Below are 8959 nucleotides of genomic sequence, written 5' to 3' on the forward strand. Positions count from 1 at the left end.
ACAAAAGCAAAACGAGGATAATGGAATGTAGACAAATTAAATCGGGTGATGCTGAGGGGATTAGATTAGGAAATGAGACACTTAAAGTAGTAAAGGAGTTTTGCTATTTAGGGAGTAAAATAACTGATGATGGTCGAAGTAGAGAGGATATAAAATGTAGACTGGCAATGGCAAGGAATTCGTTTCTGGAGAAGAGAAATTTGTTAACATCGAGTATTGATTTAAGTGTCAGGAAGTCGTTTCTAAAAATATTTGTATGGAGTGTAGCCATGTATGGAAGTGAAACATGGACGATAACCAGTTTGGACAAGAAGAGAATAGAAGCTTTCGAAATGTGGTGCTACAGAAGAATGCTGAAGATAAGGTGGGTAGATCACGTAACTAATGAGGAGGTATTGAATAGGATTGGGGAGAAGAGAAGTTTGTGGCACAACTTGACTAGAAGAAGGGATCGGTTGGTAGGACATGTTTTAAGGCATCAAGGGATCACCAATTAAGTATTGGAGGGCAGCGTGGAGGGTAAAAATCGTAGAGGGAGACCAAGAGATCAATTCACTAAGCAGATTCAGAAGGATGTAGGTTGCAGTAGGTACTGGGAGTTGAAGAAGCTTGCACAGGATAGAGTAACATGGAGAGCTGCATCAAACCAGTCTCAGGACTGAAGACCACAACAACAACAATGTAGCTCAAACGAAAACCACGATACCAGCAAAACAAAGAAACAAACAAACACACACACACACACACACACACACAGAGAGAGAGACAGAGAGAGAGAGAGAGAGAGAGAGAGAGAACTTGAAAACTCGGTATACCAAATTACGCTCGACCTACGAGGGCAGTTCAATAAGTAATGCAACACATTTTTTTTCTCGGCCAATTTTGGTTGAAAAAACCGGAAATTTCTTGTGGAATATTTTCAAACATTCCCGCTTCGTCTCGTATAGTTTCATTGACTTCCGACAGGTGGCAGCGCTGTACAGAGCTGTTAAAATGGCGTCTGTAACAGATGTGCGTTGCAAACAACGGGCAGTGATCGAGTTTCTTTTGGCGGAAAACCAGGGCATCTCAGATATTCATAGGCGCTTGCAGAATGTCTACGGTGATCTGGCAGTGGACAAAAGCACGGTGAGTCGTTGGGCAAAGCGTGTGTCATCATCGCCGCAAGGTCAAGCAAGACTGTCTGATCTCCCGCGTGCGGGCCGGCCGTGCACAGCTGTGACTCCTGCAATGGCGGAGCGTGCGAACACACTCGTTCGAGATGATCGACGGATCACCATCAAACAACTCAGTACTCAACTTGACATCTCTGTTGGTAGTGCTGTCACAATTGTTCACCAGTTGGGATATTCAAAGGTTTGTTCCCGCTGGGTCCCTCGTTGTCTAACCGAACACCATAAAGAGCAAAGGAGAACCATCTGTGCGGAATTGCTTGCTCGTCATGTGGCTGAGGGTGGCAATTTCTTGTCAAAGATTGTTACAGGCGATGAAACATGGGTTCATCACTTCGAACCTGAAACAAAACGGCAATCAATGGAGTGGCGCCACACCCACTCCCCTACCAAGAAAAAGTTTAAAGCCATACCCTCAGCCGGTAAAGTCATGGTTACAGTCTTCTGGGACGCTGAAGGGGTTATTCTGTTTGATGTCCTTCCCCATGGTCAAACGATCAACTCTGAAGTGTATTGTGCTACTCTTCAGAAATTGAAGAAACGACTTCAGCGTGTTCGTAGGCACAAAAATCTGAACGAACTTCTCCTTCTTCATGGCAACGCAAGACCTCACACAAGTCTTCGCACCCGAGAGGAGCTCACAAAACTTCAGTGGACTGTTCTTCCTCATGCACCCTACAGCCCCGATCTCGCACCGTCGGATTTCCATATGTTTGGCCCAATGAAGGACGCAATCCGTGGGAAGCACTACGCGGATGATGAAGAAGTTATTTGATGCAGTACGACGTTGGCTCCGACATCGACCAGTGGAATGGTACCGTGCAGGCATACAGGCCCTCATTTCAAGGTGGCGTAAGGCCGTAGCATTGAATGGAGATTACGTTGAAAAATAGTGTTGTGTAGCTAATAGATTGGGGAATAACCTGGTGTATTTCAATGCTGAATAAAACAACCTCTGTTTCAGAAAAAAAATGTGTTGCATTACTTATTGAACTGCCCTCGTATATAGCTCAGACACAGCTTTTGCTCTGAAAAAGCCTACACACAACTCGAAAACCCAGTACTTCATATGTAGCCGGCGATACCGAAAACCATAACACTCATATCGTAAAATTGTTATTCAAACCTTCACGTAATCCTAGGTAGATAAAACAAAGCACAAAGTACAACAAAGCAAAATTCATTCCCGTAACTAACATCAAAAACGTAACCTAACCATGGTAAACCTATGTCCACATTATTTACCAATCACAGTCCAACACAATTACCAAAAATTAACACTAAACACCCGAAATTAATAAAAACACAACTATAATCATAAACACACATACCTCATTTCGTCAGGGCACACGACACCTTATGTGCAAACAGTCCAAATAACTGCAAGAACTTGATAGTGTACAGCATATCTTTGCCCATAGCCGCATATAATGACCTACAAGTAACTTTATTTGTCGTATCTATAACTGACAAAAATAAATAAATATCCGGTCATAAGAAACTCACGGCACTAATAATTCCAAACACAAGCACGAATCAAGCACGAGCTACAATAGTGTATGACGCTTCTTAGAAAATTATTGGATGATATCAAAAGTCCAAAGTGTTTTATAATCACGGCAGATGAATTAACAGACATAGCCACCAATGAGCAATTTAGTGTTAAGATTTGTTGATTCTTTGTAAGAGATAGAAGATTGGGCTATACTGTACACAAAGTACCACAGCTAAGGCTTTGTTTGATAATAACTGTTGTTGATTTTCCAGAGTTTGTCAATGTATGCTTCAGTATATTAATGTTAAAATTGTTAAATCTCAGAATGATCAGCTAAATGTGTTTCACTAAATACATTGTTTTAAGAAAAAAATGAGTAGTGCTAAATAATGCAGCTAGAAAGCTAAAAATTGTTCTGAATATGCAAATATATATCACAATTGAATGTTAGAAGTCTCAACTTGATTGGAGCAATATTTTGGTCAAAATCGGCGTTTTTATGAAAAATTGAAGGTACTAAATATTGGACTCAGAAAGACAAAAATTCCTATGTAGCCTCAGTTTGATATAGAAACATTAACTACGTTACTCCATTAAGCTACCTGTAACAGTTTTCAGGTAATTTACTAAAAACTAAATTTGGAACAGGAACGTCCTTACTCAGAATAGGTTAAGCATCATTTGTATTTATAACAGAAAGTTCAAATTACAGCACTTAATTGCATTCATTAAATTATACATCTGTACCAAGTTTCAAGACTTTAGTGTAAAAAACAATCAACACAACGTCTCTTAAAGAAGTAGTTCAGAGGTCGTGTACTAGTGTCAATTCCGTTCTAAAAATTCTAGCTTGCAAAGTTTAAATGCTGTCGAACTGAGACGTTTTTAGAGACAAAAGCCAACTTAACTTCATTCATATAAAAATTACGAAGATTGTAAATTATTACACAATAGAGTTAAATAATACATGTCCAAGGAAGCAGCCATTTAGATGCTGCTTACTGTGCCTAGTGTGGTTGACAGCAGATGTTCCTTTTGGCTGTCCGCTGCGCCCAAATATAAATATGGCCAGAGAGGCAGTTGAGAGAGACACTTTGTGCTGAGCTGTCAATCTAATCTGTCTGCGTCAGTCACACAGCAGCCTACGCTGTGCCTCGGATGATTTCACAGCCAGGCACCTACCAAACGCATGTTTTTGGTACAAATAGGAAGCAAACTTGTGAAGAGTGTACACCGTCCTGGATCTTTTAGATTTCTGGAGAAAGACACTTCGCACTGAGCTATCAATCCGTGCATATCAGTCAAACACCAGCATACGTTCTGCCTTGGGTGATGTCAGAGTTAGGCACCTACCAAATGTGCTCAGTAAAAGTAGGAAGAGGACTCGTGAGGACTGTACACCTTCTTGGATTGTTTATATTTCATGAAGAGAAACTTCACACAGAGCTGTCAATGTGTCTCCATTAGCTAAACTCCAGCTTACATGCTGCCTCGGATTATGCCACAACTAGGCACCTAGCAAATGCATGTTTGTAATAAAAGTAGGAAGTGAATTTGACATGAGTATACACTGCCCTGGATCGCTTAGATTTCACGTTAGTAACTGTTTGTGTGCCACCCATAATGTTGGCAAAACCGCATGGCAGGTTGTGAGATTGTTTTCCACTTTTCTGGCGAGCAATTAACTTTGATGATTAGAAATCAGGGTGATAGACCACTCTACTCGGAACTTACTGTAGAGACCGCCTCTGAACTGCTACTAGTGCTGTTTATGATAGGGACATTATTATTATTATTATTATTATTATTATTATTTCTTTTCTCAGACGTTATGTCTGGTCAAAAATGGAAAGACACGCGGACCTTGATCAAGCGTGACTTCCTTTTAACTGTACGGTATATGTTATATTGCATTTAGGAACTTTCGGATAATTGAACATGTATCAATAATTACGGATTTCTGTAGTTGTATATATATAAGTTTGGATGTAGCTGTATTGCATTGATGTACTGGTGGATATTGTGTGGTATGACTCCTGTAGTTGATAGTATAATTGGTATAATGTCAACTTTATCCTGATGCCACATGTCCTTGACTTCCTCAGCCAGTTGGATGTATTTTTCAATTTTTTCTCCTGTTTTCTTCTGTATATTTGTTGTATTGGGTATGGATATTTCGATTAGTTGTGTTCATTTCTTCTTTTTATAGGTGAGTATGATGTCAGGTTTGTTATGTGGCGTTGTTTTATCTGTTATAATGGTTCTGTTCCACTATAATTTGTATTCATCATTCTCCAGTACATTTTGTGGTGCATACTTGTATGTGGGAACGTGTTGTTTTATAAGTTTATGTTGTAAGGAAAGCTGTTGATGTATTATTTTTGCTACATTGTCATGTCTTCTGGGGTATTCTGTATTTGCTAGTATTGTACATCCGCTTGTGATGTGATCTACTGTTTCTATTTGTTGTTTGCAAAGTCTGCCTTTATCTGTTGTGGTATTGGGATCTTTAATAATATGCTTGCTGTAATATCTGGTGTTTATTGTTTGATCCTGTATTGCAGTCATGAATCCTTCCATTTCACTGTATATTGCCTTTTCTTAGCCATGTGTGGGATGCGTCTTGATCGATGTGTGGCTGTGTTAGAGGATACAGGTGCTTGCCATGTAGTGTTTTCTTTTTCCAATTTACTTTCTTCGTATCTGTTGATGTTATGTGATCTAAAGGGTTGTAGAGGTGGTTATGAAATTGTAGTGGTGTAGCCGATGTATTTATATGAGTGATTGCTTTGTGTATTTTGCTAGTTTCTGCTCGTTCTATAAAGAATTTTCTTAAATTGTCTACTTGTCCATAATGTAGGTTTTTTATGTCGGTAAATCCCCTTCCTCCTTCCTTTCTGCTTAATGTGAATCTTTCTGTTGCTGAATGTATGTGATGTATTCTATATTTGTGGCATTGTGATCGTGTAAGTGTATTGAGTGCTTCTGGGTCTGTGTTACTCCATTTCACTACTCCAAATGAGTAGGTCAATATTGGTATAGCGTAAGTATTTATAGATTTTGTCTCGTTTCTTGCTGTCAATTCTGTTTTCAGTATTTTTGTTAGTCTTTGTCTATATTTTTCTTTTAGTTCTTCTTTAATATTTGTATTATCTATTCCTATTTTTTGTCTGTATCCTAGGTATTTATAGGCATCTGTTTTTTCCATCGCTTCTATGCAGTCGCTGTGGTTATCCAATATGTAATCTTCTTGTTTAGTGTGTTTTCCCTTGACTATGCTATTTTTCATACATTTGTCTGTTCCAAAAGCCATATTTATATCATTGCTGAATACTTCTGTTATCTTTAGTAATTGGTTGAGTTGTTGATTTGTTGCTGCCAGTAGTTTTAGATCATCCATGTATAGCAAATGTGTGATTTTGTGTGGGTATGTTCCAGTAATATTGTATCCATAATTTGTATTATTTAGCATGTTGGATAGTGGGTTCAGAGCAAGGCAGAACCAGAAAGGACTTAATGAGTCTCCTTGGTATATTCCACGCTTAATCTGTATTGGGATTATTATTATTATTATCAGTAATATTATTATGTTTGTGCATGTGAACCTTTACCGAATATATTGGTCAATTAGAATTCAAAACTTTTATTTATATTCATAGTTTCTGATCCCACTGAGCAAACAGCTAGTTGGAACATTATCTTTCAGTGATCACAAGAATAATGTGGACTTGCAGACTGGAAATTATGGTCAGTATGTTCTCCATCGCTTTCTAGCTGACAACAAAACTAGTTTTCAGGTTCTTGTAAACACGGCAAAGCTATATTTTACTATTTCACTGGCCGCCCAACACACTGGCTCTCACAGAAAGCTCGATATCGCGTGGTGTAAACTACGCCGCTACCACAACACACCGAATGGGTGAAATAAAAGACAGAGTTAGCGTTTCTTATTGACAAATATGTGGAAGACATTGCAACATACAGAAACTGGAAGAGTTTGTGGCATTGCGGAGAATTTCCAAAAAGCTGTCTAAAGGTGATGACCTCTACATTTAATCTCATTTTTCACAGTGACAGGGTAGCAGATGTCTAGGTGTTCTGTTTTGAAGAGACTAAGAGCGTTGATTCTTTGCATTGCAGCCATGTACATGATCACTGTTTCGGTGCTGGCCATTCCCAGAAGGTATTGCTCCCACCAAGACTGCCCATTTAAAACAACAGGTGATAGTCAATCATTGCATTATGTGGTAATCAACAGCGTACCAGAGGATGGAGAGGATGGAAAAGACATTGTCAATGTACTGTAATAAGCACCACAGTTAATAGTGCTATTAATTTTAGCCAGTTTACCAGTTTTTTCGTAATTTCAATTCCGACCAATGCCATGGAAGAATGTTGTCCAATTTCTGTATCATCGCTAAACAATCCCTCCACTATTTTGCGTGTACCATATACTAGACTGCAAATATAGGTAGATGACCGTGTAGTACATCCGTTCATGGTTAATTCCCAAACATACACAAGGTATACCAGACAGCTACATATGCCAATGCAGTTTGGTTATCTACACATTTCTAGCACTTCAATCATAGTGCGGAATTTACGATTACGATTGCCCATCTTTCCCTATGACGATGGGAGTTGAAATGATATGAAATGTCGTGTGGCTAGGGCCTTCTGTCGGGTAGACCGGTCGCCTGGTGCAAGTCTTTTGAGTTGACACCACTTCGGCGAATCGCGTGTCGATGGGGATGGGAGTTATAGTGTATTCTCTCACTCATGGGATATGGTTGTATATTGGAAGATTTCTGTGCATTGTCTCTGAACAACCCTCCCTGCAACACTGTTGATCCTAATCACGGCATCTATCCAAGTCCACAAGATCTCTCCAGATGCATGCATGTTGAGGAGGTTAGCACCCCTTATTGGTGTATGATAGATATGGGAGTGTTATGATGATATAACAGACGGTTAGAAAGAAGCACGTGGTTTATGCATGATGGAGCTCCAGACGGACAGAGTTTGAAGCATTTTACATAAATCAACTGTGCTATCAATTCTGAAGTATTGTTCTAACGTTTGGGCTCATACCAAGAAGGTATCAGCAAGAGAGAAATGGTCATAGAACATAAACACATGAAGTTCTAAGGCTACAAAGTTCTACACTTAAATACGCTATAACATTAAAGACATGTGGTTTCTGAAATATTAGTCATGCAGAGTGCGACGCTTTTAATTCTCTACACACCATGCTGCACTAAGTCTGTAAACAGGATCATTGCAGTTGCCGAATTGAAGGCTCGAATTATGTCCAAGCCATGGCACACAAATGGAGTACTTTGCATTCATCTTTGTTCATCTAGAGGAGGGTGCTGAAAAAGGTTTTCCATTGAGGGGCATGGTTCACCACACATGCAGTGGAAGTCCTCTGCTGACTGTGGCGTGGAGACATTTGCTGTTAACGATTGGGGACAGATAGCGCTGTAAGTTACACACAGAACTCGCAGTTGTATACAAGTAGAACGCAAGTTATACCACACAGCTGATATACCCCGAGAGAACAATTGAAAAAAAGTTAAATGCGTGATAAATGACCTGCTGCAACATCTCCCTCTCTATAGATGCATCATCAGTCTACCATTAAATCATACCACGTTACAACCCCTCTAAACCGATCACTTCATCTACTTTCTATCACCCTTTAATGCATAAACCATGTCAATTTAGAGGCAGATGGCTCTTTTTCCCAGGAAAGCATCAAACACAGCAGTCAGCTTGAATGTATCCCTATTACGCTGATAGACATACAGCAGAATGTTGTTAAAAACCATGCAGCAATTCTTCTGTAAGTTATTTGTTAGCTGGCACTGTATAGTTGTGACTGGTGGAGAAACACATTGCAAATACTGTTTATAAGGGTTTAAAACTCCTAAACAGTCTTGCACAGAGTCAAACACGTGATCCAGTCTGTTGTATACTGCAGTCCTCAAGCTGGTGATACACTTTCTTTAGCTACGGACACTTTATACAAATTTATAAGGTTGTTGTAGATAACTTTGGGATCATATCAGGACTTGTGATCTGACACCTATAAATTTATTACTCTGTGTTTGGTGTCCATCTACATTAAACATTCTATTCCAGCCATCTTATCGCTGTTGACAACAAAAACCCGCATTTTGGTGTATTTTCCAATTTATACGTATTTTCCATCAATGTTCGTAATTTCATCGAATTTATGCCCCTTCTACCTATGCAGTTCGCCATAGCTTCTCGCCCTTAGTCACCTTCG

This window comes from Schistocerca nitens, chromosome 3 (assembly GCF_023898315.1).
Source record: "Schistocerca nitens isolate TAMUIC-IGC-003100 chromosome 3, iqSchNite1.1, whole genome shotgun sequence".
Taxonomy (NCBI): Eukaryota; Metazoa; Arthropoda; class Insecta; order Orthoptera; family Acrididae; genus Schistocerca; species Schistocerca nitens.